The sequence below is a fragment of the Arachis hypogaea genome, chromosome 18 (genome assembly GCF_003086295.3).
Source record: "Arachis hypogaea cultivar Tifrunner chromosome 18, arahy.Tifrunner.gnm2.J5K5, whole genome shotgun sequence".
NCBI lineage: Eukaryota > Viridiplantae > Streptophyta > Magnoliopsida > Fabales > Fabaceae > Arachis > Arachis hypogaea.
Genome location: NC_092053.1, coordinates 132,807,865 through 132,833,893, shown reverse-complemented (window position 1 = coordinate 132,833,893; position 26,029 = coordinate 132,807,865). Strand labels below are relative to the sequence as shown.

The 26,029-nt window shown below is 36.0% G+C and overlaps 1 long non-coding RNA gene across 2 annotated transcripts; it reads right to left on the bottom strand.

The window, feature by feature from the left end:
* Positions 1-8,641: 8,641 nt before the first annotated feature.
* LOC140181198 (uncharacterized) lies at positions 8,642-11,474 on the bottom strand. Of its 2 annotated transcripts, XR_011876105.1 has the most exons (3): positions 10,714-10,912; positions 10,313-10,434; positions 8,642-8,817 (listed from the first exon to the last, which is right to left on the bottom strand). It is a non-coding gene; the product is annotated as an uncharacterized lncRNA (long non-coding RNA). The 2 variants fall into 2 exon arrangements; XR_011876104.1 differs by lacking the exon at positions 8,642-8,817 and having other exon boundaries at positions 10,393-10,434; positions 10,714-11,474.
* Positions 11,475-26,029: the final 14,555 nt, after the last annotated feature.

Below are 26,029 nucleotides of genomic sequence, written 5' to 3'. Positions count from 1 at the left end.
TAATCACTGTTCTTATTATATAAGAGCTTGTCATCCACAAAGTTCCTGTACCTCAAATATCATAAAAAATTATATCCATTTGAATAATTAATCTGTAAGTTAAGAACATTATTTACAGTTTCTTATGATAAAATTCCATTGAAATTAAATCTCTTCGTATATAATCAGTGACGACTTCAATTATTCTTGTAAGATTTTTTCATAAAATAAGTCACTCTTTTTCACTTTCTTCTTATCCTAATTTCTGTTTGGTATCAACAAGTCAACACAATAAAATAGAACTTATTTTATAAAAAAAAATCTTAAAAGATTCGGAATTCATTTTTTTCACCTCTCGTTATTATAAAACTAAAAAGAGAGAGAAAAAAAAGGAAGAAATTGTAACAATAACATGCATGGATTGGTTTATTTTGATTTGTATTATTATTACCCGTTCGTTTTGGGCGGCCGTCTTCGTCATAAGGTGAGTCATCTTGACGGTGGCTAACGGTGGTTGTTGCGGCGGTTGAAGAATTTTCATCAATCATGTTCGGTGTGTTATGCATGTTGGAGACTTCAAATATGAATATTCCACCTTAAAGAGATGGAACATCTAAAAGTCACACTGTAATTTCTGTAGGAGTTCGATTCTATCAGTAGCACCAGAGAAGGAACCAAAAGATCAACTATGCTAAGCTCACGATAACGTTCCAATAGTAAATCAGATGTAGCATTGCATTATGTACCCTCATCTACAAGGTAATCTGTTTAGAAGAAAGGAAAATTACATGGACCAACTTTGGAAAGAGTAGAAAGAAAAGATAGAGATATAGTTTTTTTATGATTGCAAGAAATAAGAGATGTAGCAGGGTATGGAGCAAGAGCAAGGCGCACAATTCTTTTATAGGGTTGTCTCTCAAGTATGCTAACATAATCATATTCACAGTTTCTGCAGAATCTCGGACACAGTTTATTAATAAGGTTGGTGGTTATTAAACCCCAATTTGGAACCATTTGCAGGTCACCTATCAACTCATCACACAAAGAAAATGCCTGCGAAAAGAACGGTAATAAATTAAAGAACAAGAAGCAGAACTGCAACTCACTCTCTTTATATGCTAATTAAAATGCAGGTCACCTATCAACTCATCACACAAATAAAATGCCCGCAAAAAAAAGGTAATAAATTAAAGAACAAGAAGCAGAACTGCAACTCACTCTCTTTATATGCTAATTATAACAAATTCTGAACTACTACTATATATACAATTAAGCATGCAATTCAACTGATCCATATCAGATCTAACAATGCAAGAAAACCTAACAAAGATCATGCAATGTCCAATACTTTTATAACACAGCCACCATAAATAGCTAAGATATAGAATAGCATATAAATAAATAGACCCCACGTCCTCACCAAAATTTACAAAAAAAAAAAAAAATTAAAATGTAGACATATAATTAATGTATGTCTCTCTATCAATGTGAATAACAAGAGTTCAACAAAACAAAAACATTTCCTCCAATAATAACAAGGAGAATACTAGGAAAACAATGTTATCTTGAACAACATGAACAACCACCAATCAAATTAGACAGTATTAATCGATCGGCTTGGTCAGTTCTCACTTGTCGGTGCATGTTTTGATTGGCATAGGAAGTTACATAATCAATTATGTGCATCTTTGATGATGTTTTTATAAGATATTTATTTTATTTTTCTGCTATTTGCAATTTAAATTTCAAACTCCTTTACATTTATAAATAGAAAATTTAATAGTTGTAAGTATAATTTCACAGTTGATAGTAATGATTTTTTTATGCTTAAATATAAATTCAATCCGAAAAAGAGAAAAGAAACAACTAATAAATGCTACCAATCTCTTTTAACATTGTCATTAAAAATTGGCAATTCCAAAGTTGTTTTTATAAAAGCAACAAAATATATAAACAAAACATACAACCATACCATGAAATATCTAATTAGCAAAAATTTTTAATCATAATCCCGCATGCTTTCCTGATATATCACATTTTTCTCACCAATTCCTCACCCATGGTCCTACATTAATACACCAGCTACGTTAACACCACATGAACTACTTATTATTTACTCTAATTTGTCTACGACGTGTTGTTGTTTATTACTGACAGCAACTATTCTAATAACAATTAGGAGTGGAAATTAGTGAGCCAAGTTAAGCGAACTTAAATTTAGTTCACGATTTAATTCATTAAAATTAACAGTCAAGTTTAGGGTCGCTCCGTTTCTGTTTCATACTTGAGAATTTTTTCGTCAGTTAGAAGAGTAAGAAACAAACCACCATTGTTAAATACAGGTTTTTTAATGTTGTTACTTATGAAGCTGGTTGATTATCTTTTGTCATGAATTTTATTGGTTTGCCGTTTCAAAAGTTTATCACTGTGACAACTAGTCAGTATTGATAGGACTAATAATTCCATCTTTCATAAAAAAGAACCAAACACATTGAATTACACAGCTACATAGTTCGTAAAAAACATTTATCTGATCTCATTCATTTTATGCTAATTTGTTCTAAAGACGAATTTGCTGATTTTTTCACCAAAATTATGCTACCAGTTCCTTTTCTTACTAATATTTTCAAGTTAGAATGGTTAGATTTATACAATTTTAACTTGCGTTATTTTTTTATTAGTTTAATATTGATAGTAATTAATTATAGTAAGAGTACATAAGAAGTGCATAAGGTTAACTACAAAATATTTTTTTCAGTTTTCTGTTTTCATTTCATTTTGAAATTTTTAAAATAAAACGATCCAATTTTTCTCTTTCTGATCTTAACTTTCACTCTTTTTATCTTTCTAAAATGCTGAGACACCAATTTTTAACTTAAAATATTAATTTTTTTATAATTTTTTATCCTATCTAACTTACCAAATACAAATTTCTTATGTCTATGTATTTTTATGTATTTATATCTATATTTTATTTATATTGAGACAACAACCAAGCCTAACCTTAAGATTTCACCTGATTGTCCACTGCTTCACTCATACTATATTAACTTCTTAACAACTTCACTAAATCACCATTTCAATTTCTTTTGACATAAATTGAAAATGTTAAAAGATAAAATTAAATGAATTAAAAATATTAAAAATAAAATTAAATAAAATTAAGCGTTATAAATATTTTTTAAAAATATCGTAAATATTAAAAACAAAAGGTATATATTGCTTTTTTTTATTATTATTAAATCTATAAGAGAAGTTTTGATTTATTAAGTAGATTTAATTTTGAATGGTTATAAATAACATCAACAAAGTTTTTATCCCACAAACAAAATTAACTATATGGATAAAACAAATTTATTAAACTTTATCACATATTATATTTACAGTATTAATCTTTAAAGATAGATTTTTTTATTTTTCATCACATATCTATCTTTTATCTGATCTACTGTCTTAGTTAGATATTTTACTGATTTTCACCTCATATATCTAGATTAAATGAGATAAAATTAAATGCAATGCAAAGTGATGATCGAAATTATTTATATAAACTTGTCGGAACAAGACTTGGTTTCAAAAGTGTCACATGCAATTAGATTTTTGATATACATGTTCATCAAAATATAGATACTAGAGTACATTGAAGTATATGGAAATACATGTACGGGATTTATTTAATGAGACAAAATTATAAAAGATATTGTCATATCTAAACACCCATTAAAAATATGTATTTTGTCTCTCTAAGATGTTGAGACATAAATTTATAACCTAAGACATTAATTTTTTTATAATTTTTTGTCCTATCTACTTACCATACACAAATTTCTTATGTTTATATACTTTTGTATACTAATGTTTATGTCTTACATTGAGACAACAATCAAATACAACCTTAATGTTTCACCTGTCTACCTTGTTTCACTCATACGTATTAACTTCTTAACAACTTCACTAAATCAATATTCCAATTTTTCTGCGTCATAAATTGAAAATGTTAAATTGAACGAATTGAAAATATTAAAAATAAAATTAAATAAAATTAAACGTTATAAATATTTTTAAAAAATATCGTAAATATTAAAAACAAAAAATATATATTGCTTTTTAATTTATTATTAAATCTATAAAAGAAGTTTTAATTTATTAAATAGAATTAGTTTTGAATAGTTATAAATAACATCAACAAAGTTTTTATACCATAAATAAAAGTAATTATATGGATAAAATAAATCTATTAAACTTTATCATATATTATATTTTTAATATTAATTTTTTAAAATAGATTTTTTTTTACTATTTTATATATAATATTTTTGGATTTTTTTATTTTTCACTACATATCTATCTTTTATATCTGCTGTCCTAGTTAGATGTTTTACTAATTTTATCCTCACACATCTAAATTAACTGAGATAAAATTAAATGCAATGTAAAGTGAAGATGGAGGAGTTTATATAGACTTGTACGTAGATCGGTGGGGTTTAAAAGTGTCACATGCAATTAAATTTTTGGTATATATATGGGAGTACATAGGAGTACATAGGAGTATATATATAGTGCTAGCTTATTTATTGAGACAGAATTATAAAAGATACTGTCACAGATAAACATCCATTAAAAAAAATATATTTTGTATTTCTCTAAAAGGTTGAGATACAAATTTCTAACTCGAAACATTAATTTTTTTATAATTTTTTGCTCTGTCTAATTTATCAAACACAAATTTTTTATGTCTATGTACTCTTGTATATTTATGTTTATATCTTATTTATATTGAGACAACAATTAAATACAGTCTAAATCTTTTACCTACCTGCCAGCTGCTTCACTAATACGTATGAGCTTCTTAACAACTTTACTAAATGCAACGCAAAGTGATGATCGAAATTGTATATATAGACTTGTCCGGGATTGGTCGGAACAAGACTTGGTTTAGAAAGTGTCACATGTAATTAAACAGCGCTTATTTTTAGTATACATGTCCATCAAAATATAAATACGGAAGTATACAATAGTACACAGAAATATATATATGATGTTTATTTATTAAGATAAAAATTATAAAAAATATATAAATTTAAGCAAGTGAGAATATTTTCACTTTCTTATCTTACAAATCTAAGCAGGACCATATTGGACATAAGAATTGTTCTATATGAAAACGATGAGATAATATCGAAATTTCTATAATGAAAAAGGTAAAGATAATTTCATAGTTGACGGTAATGATTTTTTTTATGGTTTAATACAAATTCAATCGGAAAGAGAGGAAAAAAACAACTAATAAATGCTGTCAATCTCTTTCAGCGTTGCCATTAAGAATTGCCAACTCTAAAGTTGTTTTTATAAAAACAAAAAAACTATATCATGAAATATCTTTCAGTGTTGCCATTAAGAATTGCCAACTCTAAAGTTGTTTTTATAAAAATAAAAAAATTATATCATGAAATATCTAATTAGCAAAAGATTTTATTAAGATTGAAAGAGTACATAAGAAGTACGTAAAAATAAAGAATATTTTGTTATATATTTGTTGATTAATTGAATTATAAAAGTAAAATTAGGGTGTTCATGATTTGGTTAATCCAAAAGTCAAACCAATTTTTTTGTTAACCAAAAATATAGTATTAATTAATTAACCAAATTAATTTTACATGATGAAACCGGTTATTAACCGGCTAGTGAAATTTAAAACCGGTTATTAAAGCAAAAATCGGTTTTATAGTAAAAATCGGTTTTTACACCAAAAACCAATTTTTATAGTAAAAAATTAGTTTTTATACCATAAAATTGATTTTTACATGTAAAAATAAATTTTTACACAAAAGTTAATATTTTTACATACAAAAATCCAAATTTTTAAACATTTTTTTAATTGAATTTTTTTAATCTAAATTTTTTTTTCTTTTTAAATGATACGAGTAACATTTGTAAATAATGAAATTCCTTCCATTGCTTTGTTCCTTTTTCTTTCTTAACTCTTTTCAGCATTTTCTATAAATAGTTTTTTCTAATATAAATAATTTTCTTTTTAAATGATACAAGTAACTTTTTCTTATCTCCTTCTTTCCATCTCTCTCCTTTTCTCTCCCCCTCCTCTTCTCTCTTCCTTCTCTCTCTCTTTCTCCGCTTCCCCTCTTTCTCTCCCTCTCTTCTCTTTCTCTTCCTCAGTCTCTCCCCTCTCACCCATTTATCTCTCTCTCCCCCTCTTCTCTTCCTTTTCTCTCTCTCTTTCTCCCATTTTTCTCTCTCCTCCTCTCTTTCTTTTCTCTCTCTCTCCCCCTTCTCTCTATCTATCTCTCTCTCCCCTTCCTCTATTTCTCCCATTCTCCTTTCTTTCTCTCTATCCTTCTCTCTCTCTCTCCATGCTCTCTCTCTCCCCTTCCCTCTTTCTTTCTCCCCTCCTCTCTTTTCTCTTTCTCCTTCTCTTTTTTTTGTCTCTCTCCTTCTCTCTACCCATCCTCTCTCTCCTCTCTCGTTCTCTCTCTTTGTCCTCTTTATATCTCTTTTTATCTCTCTCCTATCCTTCTTCTCTCTTCTTATCTCTCTTCTTTTTTTCTTTCTCCTCCTCTCTCTTCTCTCTCACTTTAGAGAGAATAGGAGAGAAGAGATAGAAGATGGATAGATATTGAGAAAAGGTTGAGAGAGAAAGAGAAAATAGAGAATAAGAAAAGAAAGTGGAGAAGGAGAAAAAAGGAAGAGAGGAAGAGGAGGAGAGAGAGAAAATGAGAGAGAGAAAAAAAAGAAAGAGAAAGAGAGAGGAGCGAGAGAGAAAGAGAGAAAAGAAAAAGAGAGAGAGAGAGAGAGGAAAGAAAAAGGAGAGAGAGAGGAGAAAGGAGAGAGATACAAGAGAGAGAGAGAGAGAGAACGAGAGGAGAGAGAGAGATAAGAGGGGAGAGATGATTAGAGAGAGGAATGGGAGGAGAGAGAGGAAGGGGGAGAAAGGAGGGGAGAAAGAGGGCAAGGAGAGAGAGAGAGAGAGAGACAGAGGAAGTGAGAGAGCAGAGAGAAGGAGAGAGAGACAGAAAGAGAGGGAGAGAATGAGAGAAGGAGAGAGGGAAGGGGAGAGAGAGGGAGAGAAGGATATAGAGACAAGGGATAGAGAAAGAAAGACAAGGTGGAGAAAGAGGAGAAGGAGAGAGAGAGAGAGGGGGGAGAGGGGAGAGAGAGAGAGAAAGAGAGGAAGAAAGGAAAAGAGAGAGATAGGGGAGAGATAGGAGGAGAGAAAGAGAGAAAAAGGAGAGAGAGAGAGAGAGAGAGAGAGAGAGAGAGATAAAAAGGAGAGGAGGAAGAGATGATGGAAGGGAAGGGGAGAGAGAGAGAGAGAGAGAAGGGGAGAAAGAGGGAGAGAGAAGCAGAGAGAGAGAGAGAGAGAGAAAGGAGAGAGAGAAAGAGAAAAATGAGTGAGAGAGAGGGGGAAGGAAGGGGGAGAGAGAGGGAGAGGGGAGAGAAATAGGGGAAAAGAAGAGAGATAATAGAGAGAGGAGTGGGAGAGAGAGAGAGAGAGAGAGAGAGAGAGAGGAGGGAGAGAAGGAAAAAGAGCGATATGAGGAGAGAGAGAAGGGAGAGAAAGAGGAGAGAGAGAGAGAAGAAGAGAAAGAAGGGAGGGAGAGAGAAAGAGAGAGGAAAGGGGAGAGGGAGGGAGAGAGAGAGAAAGAAAAGAAAGAGAGAGAGAGAGAAAGAGAGAAAGAGAGAGAAAGAGTATGTAATTTAGTTTTGACATTAGGTTTTGATTTTAATTTGGTTTTGGTTTTGGTTAACCAGTTAAAAATCGTTTTTTTAATTTGGTTTTAGTTAACCAATTCTAAAAAATATGAATATAGTTTTAAAAATTGTTTTATTAAACTGATTAACCAAAATGTAGTTATAATTTTTTAACCGATTAACCATATTTTGATTTTTTTATAAACACCCCTAATCAGAATGGCAGAGTTATGGGAATTGTATGTGGGTGCGAAATAGCGGTTGAGCTGAAAATTCCCAATCTCACCATCCAGTCAGATTCCAAGTGTGCCAATTTCCTCTTTGAGTCATGCTCTGCGAGCTTATGTTCAGGGTACTATTTTTTCAAGAGTTTTAATGTTTGTTTGGATATTATTTTGATAAAAAAAATAAAAAAAGATCTTTTTTATTTGTTAGTATGTTTGTAAATTTTTAGTAGTAAAAATAAAAGCATTAGAAAAATAAAAAATATTTTTTTTGAGAAGTTGTAATTTACATATTTTTTTTAAAGATCTTTTTTCTTTTAAAAAAAAGTTATTTTTCTATAATAAATAAACAAAAAAGTATTTTTATATTGTTATACCTAAACATAATTGATAGACAAAAAGATCTTTTTGGATGAGATACCCAAACATAAAATTACTTTTACTTTTTTGATAAGATCTTTTAAAAAAAGATAACTCAAAAAAAGATATTTTCTTAAAAGCTCACCTAAACAAGTCCTTAGGCTGCGTTTGTTGTAACACCCTCACTATCAGAAGTCACGCTTCCGGCTGCGCTACTCTGATAGCAAGGAGTATTACGACTACTTTACATACTAAATACTAAAATAGGAGCCTGTGACTCGACATTGTATCGCTGATTTCCTTGAAAACGGGAAATAAACACTTTATCTTAATAGAAATACAAACAGGCATAGATTCATATACAAGACTCCTTACATAATAACTCATAATATAATATACATATAAAACATACAATTCCTATCCCTCTTACAAATTTGTAATAACAAAGACGAGGGAATAAAATAATCTAATTAATACAACAACATATCAACCAAACGCAGTATAACTCTTCTTAACGCTTCTTCATCCGATTCCTGAAAAGGTAAAGCTGTAGGGGGATGAGAACCTAACCACACGGTCTCACCACGGAGTTTCAAAGTTGTCATAAGAGGATATTCAATAAGAAAACTGTTTTCAGATTCTGTGATTATCATTGTCTTATAAATACTTCTAAAATTCAATAGCTAATCGTTTAAAACCTTTTCAAAGAGGCAGTGTTTAGCATTTTCAGAAATTCAAAGTCTTTCCTTTCTCATAAGCAAATCTCAATCAGAAACCAACCACACAATCAAACAACATAGTCATTAATTCAGCACCAAGGTTCATTCTCAAATGTAGCACACCAGGACAAACACAGGCAAGACAAACAAGGAAAGCACAAGTAGGTAGCAGTTACAGCAAATAGTTCAAGTAGCAGTTAAGAACAGTTTAACAATTAGGCAAACCAAAACAAGTTCAAACCCAAGCAAAGCATACAAATGCATATGATGCATGCCTGTCCTATGGCTGATGAGGCTCATCTGTCGGTTATCCAGCCAACCCGACAAGTTTGAATTGTACTTAGACTGTCCCCCGACGTGCATCCCCAAGAGTCTATGCATAGCTTTTTCTCAAATAATCAATATTACTCAATGGGGGTAACATTCCCGGGAATTTATATAGTGCCCGGTCACACACTTACATCGTAGGGTCAACAGAGTATCGAGTTTTCAACCTGGTACACGTGGTGGCAAGCCACGGCACTTAATCCAGGGAACCTCGTATCTCAGATATTTCAAATTCATAAGCCATATAAATAATTCATTCATCATTCATCAATATCTAAACCATTCTCAATATCATCATCATTCGTCAATCCACACCCATTTCCAAATTCATTCAAAAATCATATTTCAAATCAATCCTCGTCATTCTTCTTTCTGTTTCGTTCATTAACAATTCTCAATCCAAAACATAACTTTTTCTTTGATAAATGAAGTATTCTTAAATCATATAATGCTTAAAACTAAACCTTTTAAAATAACTACTTCAAATGAAACTTCTAATTTTATAAAATTTCGGCAGCATCTCCTCTAAAACTCGGATTCTGCCACCCTTTTCGGGTCCCATCCAAACATTTCTCAAACCTTTTCAAAACCTCGATCATTTTCCCAGATTCGGCTAGTTCCAATATCAAATAATTTTCAAAGTGAATCAGTGCCCGTAATAAATCTCTTTTTAAAATCAAACCAGCTCAAATACTAAATCATTTATAAAGTCACTAACTCAAAATTAAACCATTTCCAAAGCCAATTCCTTTACATAATCAAAAATAACTTCAAAACCAAGAAAAGCCATTTCTCATAATAATCAACTAAATAACCTTTCAAACTAATTTCTTTTCAGCAATCACAAACTACTCAAGCAGTCAAGCAATCAGTCATTCAGTCCAGCAAACAACCACATTTAGAAGGAAATTTTAATCACAGACATATGTTCTCTCACATTAATATCTATTTATCACAACTCTGTAATATAAATTAGATTTTAAGAAAAACCCCTACCTCAATGTCTCAATCACAGAATTTAACTCAATAACCCCTTTTATCCCCAGTTCATGGCAGTAGCAGCAATCTTAGCAGCTCCATTATCAATTATGACTTTGCAATAGATAAATCGACAGTGGCTAAAATGGAAACGTATTTCTATAATTAGAGTAAGGGTGGCACAAGGAAACCAAATAGCAGTAGGATAAAGGCAGAAACATTATAAATTTCAGAATTAAAGGAGTTAAAATTAAAATGGGAAGAATAGTGCTACCGGAGACAACATTCTGTAGTTCCAAACAAGGGCAGCAGCACCGAGATATGACAATGGTGACTCTGGTAAATTAAACGGATCAGAACTAGCTGCGTAAATAAAATGGCACAAAGAATAACCAAAGCGATCTTACCCATGAACTTACCAAGATAAAAAGTAATGGCTACAACGTCTCTCACTACAATCAATCAGCAGCAAGGACACAGCTAGGTTCATCACCCAAAAATGGCAGTAACTACAAGCTCCAGAACACCGATAGTAACAACAGCAGCAGTGGAGGTATCCATCGCCACCTTCTTCCTTTTCTTGCTCGGACTCCTCCCTGCGGCGAACCCAACAGCAGCAACAACTCTCACGATAAAGGTAAACTTAACGGATGAAAAAGCTGAAGTAGAGTTAGGGCTCAGCAACAGATATTGGCTTGAAAGGCGATTTCTGACGCCAGCAGCAGCGACGAGGAGCTTCGGCAACGCAGCAGCCACGCGAGCAGAACAACGGCGAGCCCATCAACGCGGCGGCGACGGTAGCTCTGCGACGGTTTCCTTCGCGCGCGTTCCCCTGTTCGCGACTCAAACGGCGGCGGATCTGAAGATAATAACACGCGGTGGTTGCAGTGGTGTTCAGGCTCCAGCGACGGCGTGGATGGACCCTCGACGGCAACGAGCACAAACGACGGCGTGGCGGTGGTGCAACGTCAACAATAGAACACAGCTCCTCTCCCTTCTCGCGTTCTGTTCGACGGCGCTCTCTCTCCCTCTTCCCTTCGGCGGCGACGATGAGAAGCACGGCAACTGGGCGAGGCAGCGGCGGCGCCAGTCACGGTCTCCCTCTCCCCTCAGATCTCTCTCTCTTCCCCGTTCCTCTTCCTCTGTGGATCTGTTTCCCTCTTCCCTTTCTTTCCTTTCTTTTCTTTATTTCTTTCTTTGATTTTCCTGAAGCTGCTAAGTAGTGGGTTTTGGGGAAGGAAGGTTACTGGCGGCGGGTAGTATTAGGAAAGTTAGGGTTTTGTTTTTAATTTAATCAAATTAGGATATAGAATATTAATTTGAAATCTAATTTGATCTTTAAAATTATTCTAAAAAATATTATTTGAAAATGCTAATTGATTTTCAATAAATTACCCTAATTAAAAATTCATGGTAATATAATTAATTTTTTTCTTTATCTTTAACTTAAAGTATTAAATGATATAAATTAAATTATCTAAAATCAAATCATATAAAATTCTTATTATTTTATAACCACCAATTTTATAATTTAAATATAGAAAATAATTCATAATTATAAAATCAGACAAAAATTCTAATTTAAATTACCAAACCTCATTATTTTCGAATTTCCAGAACTTTAAATCATAAATAGGAAAATAATTCATAGATATAGAGTTTGGATAAAAACCTTAATTTATTTCAAATCCAATTAATTACCTTTAATTATTTTTAATAAAAATATTTTTCGAAATTAAAACCATAAATAAATATATAATTTGAGATCGACTCAAAATAAGCCTTTTCAAAAGTCTTGGGTCTTACATCTTACCACACTTATAAAAATTTTCGTCCTCGAAAATTAACTTAGTACACAAACTACTAAAATAGTTAGAAAGGAAACTCTCAAAGCTGGAATCCTCCCTCAAGAGTCATAATTCCCGCGACGACCAAAAAGAGTCACCCTTAGGTGAAGAGGATCCTTTCAGCGAGGACATAATGAGGGCAAAAGTTCCGAGAAACTTTAAAAGCCCTGATATGGACCTCTATGATGGAACCACAGATCCTAAGCATCACCTAAGTAACTTTAAAAGTCGGATGTATCTAGCTGATGCCTCCGACGCTACGAGATGCAAGGCTTTCCCGACCACTTTATCGAAAGCAGCGATGAAGTGGTTCGATAGCCTCCCCCCGAGATCAATCACTAGCTTTGAAGACCTCTCAAGGAAGTTTTTGATGAGGTTCTCAATTCAGAAAGATAAAGTAAAACATGCACCGAGCCTCCTGGGAATAAAACAGGAGGTCGGAGAGTCTTTACGAGCCTATATGGAAAGGTTCAATAAGGCATGTTTGGAGATCCAAGACCTGCCCACAGAGGCAGTCATAATGGGGCTAGTCAATGGGCTCAGAGAAGGTCCCTTCTCACAGTCCATATCTAAAAGGCACCCCGTTTCTCTAAGTGATGTACAAGAAAGGGCCGAAAAGTACATCAACATGGAAGAGAATGCAAAATTAAGAGACTTGAGTTGGCGACCTGGACCCCCTCCCTCATCTAAGGAGAGGGAAAGGGAAGCCAAGAAGAAGGAAGAACTCGGTTTCGAGAGGCCCAGGAAGTATCACTCTTATACTCCTCTAAAAGCTTCTATAGTGGATGTATACAGAGAGATTTGCCACACCGAAAGGCTGCCACCCCCGAGACCTATTAAAAATAAAAAGGGGGAAGCCGCAACGATTATTGCGAGTACCATAAAATATATGGTCACTCCACCAACGACTGTTACGACCTCAAAAATGTGATAGAAAAGCTGGCCAGAGAAGGTCAGCTTGATAGATATCTCATGGAAAGGTCGGACACCCATGGAAAAAGAAAGCGAGATGATATGGATAGAAGAGATCCACCGCCGCAGACTCCAGAGAGACATATCCATATGATCTCAGGAGGATTTGCGGGAGGAGGGCTCACTAAATCCTCTCGCAAAAGACATCTCAAAAGAGTCTATCAAGTCGGGGAAGAGACACCCGACCTCCCCACTATCTCGTTCACAAAAGAAGATGGACAAGGGATAATCCCCGGGCATGATGATCCCGTGGTGATAACTATGATCCTAGCCAATGCCCATCTCCACAGAACCTTAGTAGACCAAGGAAGCTCGGCGGACATCCTTTTCAAGCCTGCCTTCGACAAGCTAGGGTTAGATGAAAAAGAATTGAGAGCCTACCCCGACACCCTATATGGATTAGGGGATACGCCAATAAAACCACTGGGATTCTTACCCCTTCACACCACTTTTGGGAAAGGGGAAAAATCAAGGACTCTGAGCATAGACTTCATAGTCATCGATGAAGGGTCAGCCTACAATGCCTTAATCGGCAGGACTACCCTTAATCGCCTTGGAGCAGTGGTATCTACTCCCCACCTTTGCATGAAATTCCCAACCCCAGGAGGAATAGCAACGGTGAAGGGAGATCAAAAATTGGCAAGAAAGTGCTACAACGAAAGCCTAAATCTGAGAGGAAAGGGCAAAGAAGTCCACACCATAGAGTTAGGCGGCACAAGGACCAGAGAAGAGCTGCGACCCCAACCAGGAGGAAAAACCGAGGAGATACAAGTCGGAGAGGAGGAAGGAAAAAACACTTACATAGGAGCCAACCTAGGGAAAACCCTAAAACAAAGGTTGGGTGAACTCCTGAGAGTTAATTCTAACCTCTTCGCATGGAAGGCTTCCGACATGCCCGGGATTGATCCCGAGCTCATGTCCCACAAGCTCTCGGTTTACCCAGGGTCCCGACCTGTGCAACAAAGAAGACGCAAGCTCGGCCCGGAACGAGCCCTAATAGTAGAAGAGCAAGTACAGGCGCTCCTGGAAGCCGGCTTTATTAGAGAGGTCAAATACCCAACATGGCTAGCCAATGTAGTGCTAGTCAAAAAACAGAATGGTAAATGGAGAATGTGCGTCGACTATACCGACTTGAATAAGGCATGTCCTAAGGACCCTTATCCCCTACCAAGTATTGATACCCTGGTGGACTCCAGCTCGGGGTATCAATACTTATCATTCATGGACGCCTACTCGGGATATAACCAAATCCCGATGTATGAACCCGACCAGGAGAAAACATCTTTCATCACGCCGAGAGCCAATTATTGCTACGTGGTCATGCCATTCGGACTAAAGAATGCAGGAGCCACGTATCAAAGATTGATGAATAAAGTGTTTTCTCCCCACCTAGGGAGCTTGATGAAAGTATATGTCGACGACATGCTAGTAAAAACCAAGGAAGAAGTCGACCTCTTAACCGACCTCTCACAAGTCTTTGACACTATAAGGTCGCATGGGATGAGGCTAAATCCTGCAAAGTGCGCCTTCGCGGTCGAGGCAGGGAAATTTCTAGGGTTCATGCTAACACAGAGGGGAATTGAGGCCAATCCCGATAAATGCAAAGCCGTCTTAGAAATGAAAAGCCCGACTTGTTTGAGAGAGGTTCAACAGCTCAATGGCCGACTTGCAGCCCTCTCCAGATTTTTGGCAGGCTCGGCACTAAAATCCCTTCCACTATTTTCCTTATTAAGGAAGGGATGCCAATTCGAATGGACTCTGAAATGCGAGGAGGCGTTCCAAGAGTTCAAAAAATTCTTAAGCCAACCTCCTATCTTGACCCGACCAATACCGGGAAAAGACCTCGTCCTATACCTATCCGTAGCAAACAGGGCTGTCTCGTCAGCCCTGATAAGAGAAGACGAGGACGGACAACACCCGGTCTACTTCATCAGTAAGGTCCTACAAGGCCCTGAACTAAGGTACCACAAACTAGAGAAGTTTGCCTACTCCTTAGTGATAGCCTCACGAAGGTTACGACCTTACTTTCAGGCTCATACAATAAGAGTCTGCACAAACCAACCCATGAAGCAAATCCTCCAAAAAACGGATGTTGCAGGGAGAATGGTTCAGTGGGCGATAGAGCTCTCCGAGTTTGATTTGAGATATGAAACTCGGACAGCAATTAAAGCCCAATGTCTCGCCGACTTCGTTGCAGAATATGCAGGAGAACAAGAGGAAAAGCCGACTACATGGGAACTCTATGTAGACGGATCCTCCAACAAAACAGGGAGCGGCGCAGGCATAATATTGGTAGATGAAAAAGGAACCCAGATAGAGGTCTCCTTAAAATTTGAATTTCCGGCTTCAAACAATCAGGCAGAATATGAAGCCTTGATTGCCGGATTAAAGTTAGCAGAAGAAGTTGGTGCTACAAAGGTGACGATCTACAGCGACTCACAGGTGGTGACCTCCCAAATAAGCGGAGAGTATCAGGCAAAGGACCCCAATATGAAGAGGTACTTGGAAAAAACCTTGGAACACCTTGGGCACTTTGCGGAAACCGAGGTCAAACACATAACTAGGGACCTAAATAGCAGAGCGGATGCCCTATCCAAATTAGCAAGTACCAAACCAGGAGGGAACAATAGAAGCCTGATTCAAGAAACCCTCCAAGAACCCTCGGTAGCAAAAACAGAAGATAAACAAGAGACGCTTGAGGTAGTCGGTTTAAACCTCGGATGGATGAATCCCTTAGTCGAATACCTGAAATTCGACATCCTCCCTAAAGAGGAAAAAGAAGCTAAAAAGATCCGAAGGGAAGCACAACATTATAATTACAGAAGAGGGATATCAACGCCATTACTAAAGTGCGTACCGACCTCAAGAACCACCGAGGTGTTGGAGGAAGTACATAGTGGGATCTGCGGAAACCACCTGGGAGCAAGGTCACTAGCCAGGAAAGTAATCCGAGCAGGATTCTATTGGCCGACCTTGCAGAGAGATGCCACAGAATTTGTGAAAAGATGCCAACCGTGTCAGATGCATGCAAATTTCCACGTAGCTCCACCCGAAGAGCTTATCAGTATTACTTCTCCATGGCCTTTTGCAAAATGGGGAATGGATTTGCTAGGTCCTTTTCCCCAAGCACCAGGACAAGTCAAATACCTGATCGTGGGAATAGATTATTTCACAAAGTGGATAGAAGCAGAACCATTAGCCACTATCACCGCTCAAAGAAGTCGCAGATTCCTCTACAAAAACATCATCACAAGGTATGGGATACCTTATTCCATCACTACAGACAATGGTACCCAATTTACCGATGCCACCTTCAGAAATCTAGTAGCCAGTCTGAAAATCAAGCACCAATTCACCTCGGTGGAACACCCACAAGCCAATGGGCAAGCCGAGGCAGCCAACAAGGTCATACTGGCAGGATTAAAAAAGAGACTACAGGAAGCAAAGGGAGCTTGGGCTGAAGAGCTCCCTCAGGTACTATGGGCTTATAGGACAACTCCCCAATCCGCCACAGGAGAAACACCCTTCAGATTAGTCTATGGCGTAGAAGCCATGATTCCAATAGAAATCAATGAGCAAAGCCCAAGGGTAATTCTCCATGACGAGATCGGAAACATACAGGGGCGCAAAGAGGAGCTCGACTTACTCCCCGAAATCCAAGAAAGTGCCCAAATAAAAGAAGCGGCATTGAAACAAAGGATGACTGCCAGGTACAACAAGAAAGTCATTCGAAGAACATTTGCCCTAGATGACTTGGTCCTAATCAGAAACGACATTGGAGTCAACAAATCAGGAGAAGGAAAGCTCGCCGCAAATTGGAAGGGGCCATACAAAATCAAAGAAGTGTTAGGGAAAGGTTATTATAAAGTAACCGACCTGAACGGCACTGAGCTACCAAGGTCGTGGCATGCTTGTAATATGAAAAGGTACTACAGTTAAAAGTGAACTCTACTCCCTGATGTACTCTTTTCCCAACTTCACGATTTTTTCCCAAAAAAGGGTTTTTTCTGGAGAAGGGTTTTTAAAGAGGCATCATAGTAGAGACTAAGGGAAAACTAGGCTATCAAGACCCTTAGTAGCAAAAGAAGGTACCTCCCCAATCAATAAAGATCTTTTTCATTCATAATATCTCTTATAATATACTTCTTTATTCTTTTAAGTCTTTCTACGAAACGCGCCGACTTAAGCTCGACAAAACGTAAAAATCCCATGAACCGACCTAGATGGTCGTCAGGATAAAACGACGAGGTACAAGTCGGTGTAAAGAGGTTATATAAGTCGATCGTAAAAACTCGGAACCAATCCGACTCATAAGTCGAAACGAGATCCCGAGTACCAAACTCGGAAACACTTCGATTCATAAATCGGAGTGTAATACCGAGTAGAAGAAAAACGCATCGCAAAAATAACCTAAGTCATAAGAACTCGCTAAAACAAAGTTGAGTATAAGGGATAACAAAAAGAGATAGGAAAACCTAGGAAGAAGTTTAAAGGATTTCCCAAAAATCCTTAAAAACGAAAAACAAGCCAAAAAGAAAGGTTTTCAAGAAAAAGCTAAGGGGAATTCAGAAAAGCATACACGCACAAGGTAACTTAAAACCCTTATCCAAAAAAGGGTATTTATTTTGTTAATCTAAAGCCCTTATCCAAAAAGGGCGCTCGCCAAAATATTTTGTTAATGGCCTTAAAAGGCCAAAAGAAATTGTTCAGATCACACAAACATAAATAAAGTGTTTAAAAAATAGGGGGCCCACAGGCCGGGCCCCCAAAATAGCCAAAGATCATTTTTTCAAGGACGGGCCACCACTGCCAGAGTCGGGAGGAGCACCAGAAGCATCCATGGGAGATGAAGGAATTGGAGGAACATCTGAAGAACTCGGAGCATCTTTGGAACGAGGAGGAGACTCAATAATTCTCTGACCCCGAGTCTTCAGGTCTGACTCAGAAATGACCTCGGGGACAGGAGGATCAACGATGGTACCGTCAATAACAACTTTATCAGGATGCAAAAGAGACAGATCCAAGTCAGGAGCGATAACTCTGACCTGCTCCAAGAAAATCCTCCAAGACTCCTCGGCGCCATCGGCAATTGAGTCCTCCAACTCATCGTATGCCTTCCGAGAGTTCAACAGATCGTTCTTCACAGACACAAGGTCCTTGAATAAGCTTTGATAACTGGCCTGCGCCGTTTTCCTCAGCTCCACCTCCATGTTGTACTGGGCCTGTAAAGCCTTCCCCTTCTCTCGAAAGGTATCTCTCTCCTCCCTCAACTTAGCAATTTCTTTCTTCAACTCTCCCTCATGCTCATGATAAGAGCGAAGCCTCCCTTCCAGCTCCTCGACCTTCGAGGTCGTCCCTAAAGAGCTGAGGGGAGCCTTCTCAAAAATATCCAAGAGCTTACCACATACCCCCGCCGCCTTGAGACTTTCCTCGACCATGGTGGTGAGGTGGCTCCGAACAGATATATCATCCATGCCTATACGAACATGGGGATAGATATTCTTCCGGACAAACTCAAGGGCATCCCCCCTAGCCTCAGAAGCACCAGACTCCAAAGTCTTGCGCTTCTTCGGATCGGGGGAAGGTCGGACGGCGGGAAGCGACTGAGGGGGAGCTGAAGAAGAAATTACAATAGGCTTGGAGGAAGTCCCAATATTACGAGGAGGAGGAGGAGGAGAGATAACCCTGGCATCACCAGCTCGGGCGCGAGACTTAGCCTTAGCCTCCTGGACCCTTTGAAAAGATTCTTGAGCGTTTTTCTTGGCCATTTCTGAAAAGGAAAACAGATAGCTAAAGAATCAAACAAGTCGGAATATTAGGTCAACAAGTCGGGAATTCAACATACTATAAGAAACTACCTAGTTGTGATTGGACAAAGGTCGGAGACCCTTGAAGAAACTTTTTGGTATCCAAATAGGGGGCCCTCCCCCAAACTTCTCGGAGGAACCCCACGACAGCAGCCTCTACCTCATCCAGATCCTCCAAACTATATTTCTCGCAAGGGGTGGCCTCCAGCCAGTATAAAGGAAAGCGGGGAAAAGAGTTATCGTCCAAGAAAAAGGGATGGTGACCCTCTACGGCTTGCACTTTGAAAAAGAAATTTTTAAAGTCATGGAAGGACTCATCAAAAAGGGTAAAAATCCTCCGACCTTGTATGGCTCGGAAGGAAACCCATTGTTGTTTATTATTCAGCCCGCTAAAAGGCTTGGTCATATGAAAAAGATGGAAAAAGATCCTCAGAGTAGTCGGGAAATCCAGAGCAAGGCTAATAAATTGGTAAATTTTCAAGAAACCCCAGGAGTTGGGATGAAGCTGGGTAGGGGCAACACGACAATGCTGTAGAACAGACATCTCAAAATCCGAAAAGGGCAGAAAGACGCCCAGACGGGTGATCATGCACTCATACATAAAAAAGAAGTGGGGGGCCGTGTCGTTGGCCCTCCCATGACAAACCCGGTCCTCTAAACCGGGAACAACCAACTCATATTTAGGTTCGTCTTCCTCCGACGTACAGAGCCGATGATGAGTGCGAAGGTGAGTAATAAACTCCGCATCCACCAACGGCTCTTCCCCCAGAACTGTAACATCAACCCAATCTACGGAGGCTATTTTCTTTCTCTAAAGATAAATGAAGAAAACCTACAAAAGGAAAAAGAAAAGAAAAAATCAAAAGGGTCTCTAGGGCCAAGCAAAATCTACAAAACTACTCCTCTACGAAGTCAAGTCATGCAAAGACGAAGAGAAGAAACTAACCTCTTTCCGAAAATGAGGAAGCAGAAGTCTCCGAAGCCCGAAAGTATAGTACGTCTAAACACAGCACGAACAGAGAAAGAGGAAGTTTGAAAGATTGCAGAAACGAAAAAAGGAAAGAGAGGGAAAATATTTATAAATATGCCAAGGGGCATAATGGTAAAAACGGAGCAAGTCATTAATGAGATTGCACCGTTACCAAAGCCCTCAACACTTCCCCAACGGATACGACGCTTGAATTGACGTAACTGTCAGAAGCGAAGGGTCGCGAAAATCACGTCGGTTTATAAGACCCGCATTTCCTCCACATAAGTCGGCTACGAACCCGAGTTAAATACTTGAACCCAAGCTCTAAAGAAGCTTCGGGCTCAAGTAGGGGCACTGTTCATACCCTGGCCCAATGTCAAAGGCCCAGGTCCAAGTCAAAGGCCTAATCCAAAGGATTAAGCCTAGTTAAGTACCGACCTTCACATAAGAAGTCGGTGTCGACCACGACTTGCCTAAAAGAAGTCGAGTATGAGATTAGCTGGCAGATAAACACTCATTCAAATGAGTAACCGCCCCTAAAATCTCTCTAACCGCTTCCTAAAGCCATATCTTAACCTCCCCAAGATAATGGGACGGTTAATATCCTAAAGATACGGCACTACACCAACGGTGGTTATTGGCTCACCACTATAAGTACACTGACACCCCTCAGGTATCTCTAAGCCCAATACTCTCTAGACCTGCTCACACCCTTGCTAACTTAGGCATCGGAGTGTCTTTGCAGGTACCACCCCCCATTCATCCACGCGAACAAGTCGGACGGAGCCTCTCGAGTTGCAGATCCATCCGGAGTCCTCCTCCTTCATACATTTGGGCCACCCAACGCCATCCATCTATTTAATCTCCGGTTACCCACCGTAACAGTGATAAACTAGAACAAATTATGAAAATCCAATTTATTCTCATTTTTTTTTCATTCAAAAAATTTGAGATAAAAAATATAATAATAAAAAATATAATTATGAAAAATTAACAAGAATAATGAAAGAAAAAATAAAAATAAGTTGTGTCTCTTGTTAGTGTCTCCGTGTCTTTTTTGTCAGGATGGACACAAAATACATAAATTCAGTGTCTCTTGACACATTGTCTCTATCCATATCTCCTCTGTCAAACACAATTTTATGTCTCTGTATCCCTGTCCCAATATTCTATTTCTATAAACAAATGCAGCCTTAGTGATGTAGTTATTTTTGCTTTTTCAAAATTTAAGTCTCGTTCACAATTAAAAAAAAAAATTGTGAATGACCTAAAAAGATTTATTATTTTATTTATTCAATCTTCTTAATTAAGATTTTATTTATTTCAATTATTATAATTATAGAATTTAAATTTTTTATTAGAAGTTAATAAATTTTTTATTAACTAATTATTAATTCTACAAATATTTAAATTATACTCAATATTTGTTCAATTAGTACTCTAAGATATTAGGTGTTCGAAATAAAAATATAATAAATATTATTAATTGCTTAATACTCGCAAGTCAAAGAAAAATAGTGGCAAGGCTATTGTTAATCATTTGAATTGGAGTTTAAAACTAGTATAATTTAAACATAAGTCTAAGAATTCAATATTTTAAAAAATGGGGGCATAAGGTAGATAATTCTCAATTACAAAATTTATTAAAAAATATATAATAAATAAGATAATTAAATTGCCATGAGAATTTATTTACATACGATCGTATAAGTTTTATTATTAATTAGAATTATTTAAAAATTTATTCAATAATGATTAAATTAAGTTAATTAACTCTTAAATTAATTATTAGGACCGTTAAAATGGACTAAATTTATTGAATCAACTCGTTTATTTGACTTAAATATATAAATTTTTTGTCTCTAAAATTATACTCGTAAAAAAACTAACTTAAATGACTTAGTTCGATTAACAAAAAAAACGAGTTATGCGGATTGATTTTGGAACTAAACGGATGTTTTTTTTTTTTCAAAATAAACTTGGACACTTTTTTTTATGGACCCAACCCGAAATTTAAGCCACCCTCTAACAAAAGTAACACAATTAACTTAAAAAGTATTTTTTAGCTAAAAATATATTTTTTTAAATTATTCACCTAATTTTTTTTTTCATTAAAAAAGAAAAACAAAAACGTTAAATGAATTATTGGACTGACCATAAAAAGACTACATGAATACAAAAGCTAATCAATATCTGTTGGAATAAATATGATTTTGATCCAAACGTAGAGGCTGAAAATTTATTTCGTTTTCAGCCTTTTTTCACTCCAAAATGGTCTCCAAGGTTTCAGTTTGTTTTAAAATCGTCCTTCGGACGAAAATACCCTTCTCCCTTCACCCAAAATCAACCAAAATTAACCACCACCACCACCAGAACAGAAACGCCTAACCAGAACCACCACCACCACCAGTATCATCATAGTCATCATCATCATCCTCATAACTTTTTCCAAAAACAACCAAAACCAACCAAAAATTTTCCAAAGAATCCATAAATTTCATAAAAAAATCCAGAAAAATCACCATCATTATCATCATGGTCATCATCATCATCATCAGAAAAATCAAGCAACATAAACTTTAAATAATAATCAACAAATTCAGCAATAATAATATTCCAAATTCAAATTTCAGCAACAACAATAATATTTCACAACAAATTTTTCAAAGAATCCAGAAATTTCACAAAAAAATCCAGAAGAAGAAGACATTGCATGGTGGTGGTGCGGTGATACAGGGCGGCAAGACGGTGGGACGGCAAGGAAGAAAAAGAAGCGAGCAGTGGCGGGATCGGCGGAGCGGCAGGATGGCGGTGCGGTGGTGCTCTCTCCCTTCCCCCTACCCCCCCTTCTCGCCCCCCACCCCAGGGGCGGAGCTAAATGAAATATTAGAGGGGGGCAAAAAATATTTACACAATAAAATAAGACTAAAATAAAATTTTAAGGGGGGGCTAAACTGAAATTTACATATAATTTACATGTAAAAAATTAAAATTAGGGGGGGCCGTTGCCCCCCTCTTCTTATACCTGGCTCCGCCACTGCCCCACCCCCCTTTCTTTCCTCCCCCGATTCTGTCTATCCCCTTTCTTTTCTTTTTTTATTTATTTTATATTTATTTTATTTTATTATTTTTTGAATGAAGAATAATTTGGTAATTAAAAAAAATAAAATTGATAAAAAAGACGATTTTAAAATAAAATGAAACTTTGGGGATTATTTTAGAGCGAAAAAAAAAACTGAAGACAATAAATTTTCGACCTCTACGTTGGAAACCAAAATCATACTTATCCCATACTTGTTTATAGGAATAGATTCTGAAATATATATGTATTGACTACATTTACGTTTATAATCAAATTTAATAAATAATACTATCAAACTTGATTTACACATATAATCAAATTTCACAAATAACATAATTAATCTATATTAAAATTTATAATCATAACAAATAAAAGTTTATATATGTTATGATCGCTATTTTTAGTGTTCTTAAAAAGTTTGATTATGATATTTTAAAATATTTGATTATTCTATTTTAAAGAGGCTTTTTAATGTAAACTTTTTTATTCTTTTAGTAGTTGATGATTTTGTCAAAAAAAACTTAAAAGTTTTTTTTTTTTGAAGTTTGTCAAAAATTTAAAAAAAAATTTAAATTTTATTTTGTTTTAATTTTATCACAAAAATTTTTTATTTGCATCAAATGTTGTTCTGACAACTAATTTTTCGAGAAATTTAGGACTAATATAAAGTTTTGTCATTGACTTTTAATTCTCTTCTCGAATCCCGCTAGGGAGCCAATGAAATATTTGTGCAATGTATACAATGGGCTATTTATTTGCCTCAATATGAGTTAAAAAATAGACATCTAGGATAAAATACTACCAATTTCTCAAATACAATACACCTATACTATCCAGAATAACCATCCGGATACCAGGGATAATAAACATCTGATATTTTACTAAATTAAAGATCCCTAAACCCCATTGTACACATTGTATAGATACTCTATTGGCTCCCTATACTTCCTTTTCTCAAAATTATTACTATATTGGTCCTAATCTTCTAAAAAATTTAACTGTTAAAAATAAATTTGATGCAAATAAATTTTTTTTAGGACAAGTTTAAAACAAAATATAAAACTTAAGTGTATTTTTTAAAATTTTTGGTAAACTTCAAAAACCAAAATATACTAAACCCCTACTTTATTCATAACGTATTTTTGTTAAAATAAATATATTTTGGTTATAAATACAATATATTTAGTTTTATTTTTATATAAATTTTTAAATCAAATTAATCTTTAATGTTAAACAATGACATGCATATAATTTAATTTGAATTCAACCAAAATCATTCAAACAATGACGAATTAATATAGTTTTTATTTTTATTAGAATAAAGACTCGACTTATTCATTTTAACGGGTCAAAGAACTCAACTCTTGAGTTTCAATTTGGGCCCCGCTACACATACAAGCAAATAATGCATACAATCCTTACAAGTTGGCCCAACTCAGGTTTAATCCACGCGCACTCCCTCCCTTTAAATGGAGCGTCAATTTCACGCGCGTCACTCGAACGATTACGCTTCGAAAAAACCGCTCGTTATGGCTCACTCTTCCTCTTCTCCTTTAAAGATAACACAAATCCTCAAGTTTCGAGCAACATTCCAAACTGAAGAGACATTTGAACTCGTCGCGAATAATAGCAGAAACCATCAACAAAATATTATTCAAGGTACGTTATTGTTTTACTCATCTTGTACATTTTCCACATTTCTGTTTCTGATTTCGAAATCGAAGAACTATGTTTTACTGTTCTTCTATGTTCTTCTAGGTTTTATTGATCTTCTTGTTCTAAGAAATTGAACACATGGTGTAAATATATTTGATCCAATTATAAGTAAATTTTTTTTTCCATAATTAAACTCTCTCTGGTGTATTCAAAATGTCTGATTTACAGGTACTATAATATGAAGTGATGATCCAGATAGATTGGAACCCATATATGACGGTCTGCATAGAGATCTGCATAATACACCCAAACACAGACTATAAATACACCCGATAAAAAATTAAATTTACACCTCTGCTGCAGATTTTAGCCCAACACTACCTGAAAGCTACTTGTTGTCCACAAGTCCAAAATTAATTAAACTCTCTCTAGTGTATTCAAAATGTCTGATTTACAGGTACTATAATATGAAGTGGTGATCCAGATAGATTGGAACCCATATATGACGGTCTACATAGAGATCTGCATAATACACCCAAACACAGACTATAAATACACCCGATAAAAAATTAAATTTACACCCCTGCTGCAGATTTTAACCCAACACTACCTGAAAGTCACTTGTTGTCCACAAGTCCAAAATTAATTAAACTCTCTCTGGTGTATTCAAAATGTCTGATTTATAGGTACTATAATATGAAGTGGTGATCAGATAGATTGAAACCCATATAGGACGGTGTGCATAGAGATCTGCATAATACACCCAAACACAGACTATAAATACACCCGATAAAAAATTAAATTTACACCTCTGCTGCAGATTTTAACCCAACACTACCTGAAAGCCACTTGTTGTCCACAAGACCAAAATTAATTAAACTCTCTCTAGTGTATTCAAAATTTCTGATTTACAGGTACTATAATATGAAGTGGTGATCCAGATAGATTGGAACCCATATATGACGGTCTGCATAGAGATCTGCATAATACACCCAAACACAGACTATAAATACACCCGATAAAAAATTAAATTTACACCTCTGCTGCAGATTTTAACCCAACACTACCTGAAAGCCACTTGTTGTCCACAAGACCAAAATTAATTAAACTCTCTCTGGTGTATTTAAAATTTCTGATTTACAGGTACTATAATATGAAGTGGTGATCCAGATAGATTGGAACCCATATATGACGGTCTGCATAGAGATCTGCATAATACACCCAAACACAGACTATAAATACACCCGATAAAAAATTAAATTTACACCTCTGCTGCAGATTTTAACCCAACACTACCTGAAAGCCACTTGTTGTCCACAAGACCAAAATTAATTAAACTCTCTCTGGTGTATTCAAAATGTCTGATTTACAGGTACTATAATATGAAGTGGTGATCCAGAT